Below are 3645 nucleotides of genomic sequence, written 5' to 3' on the forward strand. Positions count from 1 at the left end.
TATGATCTAAGGTTCTACATTGTGGTAGTTTAACCAACCTCTATCAAATAAATGCATTTTTTTACGTTTTAGGTATTGAATTAGATTCACACAAGTTGACTTTGTCGAGGTGAAAGAAGAAAAGCAGGCATATGACATAATACTGGGTTACATTTAGTTAGTTAAAGCTTTCAAACTGTTTTTATACTCCTTTACTCCAACACTTAAAACCTTACTTAGAGGAATGTGAAGTCAAATATACATTAATTTAGCTTAGAGTTTTTTTTTCTTTGCCAGTTTAGTCATTTCTTTTTAAATGAGGATTGAAAGTACTTTACACAATTATTATATCAGATAGACTTTGGGGGCTGTGGTTCAGTATCAAACAGTCAACCTGTCTTTACTGTTAACAAAGATTGAATTAAAACTATTTCTTAAATATATATATATTTTGAAATTAACATAATAAATATAATATATTTTGAAATTAACATAATAAATATAATATATTTTCTTCTCTTGATTTCTTATAATTTTGCATAAACTGTTAGTGTCCATTTCATCGTGTTCTTGGCTCTATAAAATCGTTACCTGTATAAGTTGAGGGCAAATTTACTAGTTTATATCACTGTACGCAGTAAAAATAATAATTCATTAAAAAGTTTTAATAATATGATAAATTAATTACTTAACAGACGTTTTACAACAATGGGGAGTATATTATTAGACAAGGTGCCCGAGGAGACACTTTCTTTATCATCAGCAAGGGTACGGTAAGTGTTTTTTTACTGTCTGCTTGTAAAGTTAAGTTTTTTATGCATGCTATGGCTAGTGGAAAATGGTTATACTTGAGTTTTGCTTGGACAGCCAAAAATGTACATTTTTCCAGTACTTGATCATGTGCTTATACTGTCTTAATAGTCAGCATCATTCTGATATTTCCTGTGTTTGTATCTTCCACAGATACTACCTTCTGATATTTCCTGTGTTTGTATCTTCCACAGGTACTACCATCTGATATTTTCTGTGTTTGTATCTTCCACAGGCACTACCTTCTGATGTTTCCTGTGTTTGTATCTTCCACAGTTACTACTTTCTGATGTTTCCTGTGTTTGTATCTTCCACAGGTACTACCATCTGATATTTTCTGTGTTTGTATCTTCCACAGGCACTAATTTCTGATGTTTCCTGTGTTTGTATCTTCCACAGGCACTACCTTCTGATATTTCCTGTGTTTGTATCTTCCATAGATACTACCTTCTGATATTTCCTGTGTTTGTATCTTCCACAGGTACTACCATCTGATATTTCCTGTGTTTGTATCTTCCACAGGCACTACTTTCTGATATTTCCTGTGTTTGTATCTTCCACAGTTACTACCTTCTGATGTTTCCTGTGTCTGTATCTTCCACAGTTACTACCATCTGATATTTCCTGTGTTTGTATCTTCCACAGGCACTACTTTCTGATATTTCCTGTGTTTGTATCTTCCACAGTTACTACCTTCTGATGTTTCCTGTGTTTGTATCTTCCACAGGTACTACTTTCTGATATTTCCTGTGTTTGTATCTTCCATAGGTACTACCTTCTGATGTTTCCTGTGTTTGTATTTTCCACAGTTACTACCATCTGATATTTCCTGTGTTTGTATCTTCCACGGGTACTACCTTATCACAAGTTGCATCACACACTAGGGCTACTTGTTCTATTTTTTTTTATCTCAAGACAACTGTTACAGTAATTACATCACTTGTTATTTGAACGATTATTCTACTGTGAAGCAACATGCAACTAACAGTAAGAGTTGTTAGGACACCTTTTAATGAGTATTGATGATAACACGGGACGTACAACGTTATAAAACGTAACTGCAACTGCTTTGATGGATATTCAGTAAACTTACAAATTTGTGTAATTGAATAATATTTTAAAATTTTATAAATTAAAGGATTGCAACAAGTTCACGGATGAATAAAAAATCAGATTAAGAAATTTCTTAGGTTTCACCTGTGTTCCTAATTTCTTTCTGTCTGAATAAAGGCCAATAAAATTACTGACTTAAAAAAATCGTTTTCAAGACATATATATATCAAACTTTCAGTGAAAATAACTAGAATAGCATACAGTGCTAGTTTTAGAAAACTGGAGAGAATAACGGTTCAGAAAATTCCAGGTAAAAGTAACTATGAAGATTCCAGAATTAGACGAAGTAAAGTTTGTCCGGACCTTACATCGTGGAGATTTTTTTGGGGAAAAAGCACTCCAAAGGTAAAAATATAAGATACCTTTGTAGCTGGTTTAAGATTTTAATTCATTTTGTTTTTATTGTTTTAAGTAATACTTATTTGGATAACATTCGTGTATGAAACTAAAGTAACTAACAAATAACTATTCCGGATATAAAACCAATTAATTAAAATTCTAAGCCAACTAATCTTATCAAATACAAAGCCCCTTAGATTGACTCCATGTGAAATCAGAAGTCATGAAACACAGGCTACAAATAATATTATTTCTGTATTTCTACCACTTAGCTGACAGAGTGTGTGTGTGTATCAAACACATGGAATTTTTGTCACCCAAGAAACTCCTAATTTTTTTATGATTCATCAAAGAAGGGTGACCTCGTGTGGGTCCCACCCCCAATTCATCTGAGGGTTCTATGCCATGTCATAATTTGCATATGTATGTTAATCCAGACTGCCTTGAAATGTTGCACAAAAATTGCAATTTGGGCCCACCCCCCAAGCTGGGGGGGTCATCCCTGTTGATTTCACGTCCAAATAACACCCCTTGTTTTTAATAAACCACTGAGGACAGCAAATGGAAGGAATTCAACAATTTAAGAAGATAATATGTTTGTAAATTCTAAAAACAATACTGATTTTAAGTTTGTAAAAATAAATATACATTTTATCTAAAATGCACGATAAATCTTTAGAACCTTTCTAAAACTAAACTTTTTTTGTAATAGTTTTTTTAGTTTTCTCTCACATCCCTTAGTAACAGTTTAAAACTTGCAGACTGTGATGATGTAATGATGAGGAGGACGATACATGAGAAGTAGAACAATACATGGTTAATATGCTGGTGACTTTTTACGTTTTAACATGTTAAAACCATTCAACTAATATACAAGACACATTCTACACACACATAACCAAATTGTAATTGTTAATCTTTCTAAACCTATCCCCCGTGATAAGTCTGCGGGCTTACAACATTAAAAATCAGGTTACAATACTAGTGGTTGTGTAGCTTTGTATTTCAAAACAACCAAACCATATGTTCAATTGATCTTAAATATTTCCTCTTTCATCAAATAAACATAATTTGTAGTGGTGTTACTGAGATGATGGTGTTTTTTATTTTAGAGAGGACCTCCGGACAGCCAACATAATTGCTAATGATCCTCAAGGTGTAACCTGTTTAGTTATAGATAGAGAGTAAGTATCTACTGTATAACTGAAGTTAATGTACCATAAGTATTGAACATGTTTCCATTGACTGAAGTTAATGTACCATAAGTATTGAACATGTTTCCTATCACTGAAGTTAATGTACCATAAGTATTGAACATGTTTCCATATGTGGCTTCTATTGTATAACTGAAGTTAATGTACCATAAGTATTGAACATGTTTCCATTGTGGCTTCTACTGTATCA

General features: G+C 32.6%; 1 long non-coding RNA gene across 1 annotated transcript; it reads left to right on the top strand.

The window, feature by feature from the left end:
* The first annotated feature begins 591 nt into the window (after positions 1–591).
* Positions 592–3439, top strand: LOC106477474. The gene is made up of 3 exons (XR_001291994.1): positions 592–752; positions 2153–2247; positions 3354–3439. It is a non-coding gene; the product is annotated as an uncharacterized LOC106477474 (long non-coding RNA).
* The last annotated feature ends 206 nt before the right edge of the window (positions 3440–3645 follow it).

The sequence above is a fragment of the Limulus polyphemus genome, unplaced genomic scaffold (genome assembly GCF_000517525.1).
Source record: "Limulus polyphemus unplaced genomic scaffold, Limulus_polyphemus-2.1.2 Scaffold15841, whole genome shotgun sequence".
In the NCBI taxonomy this organism is placed as follows: Eukaryota; Metazoa; Arthropoda; class Merostomata; order Xiphosura; family Limulidae; genus Limulus; species Limulus polyphemus.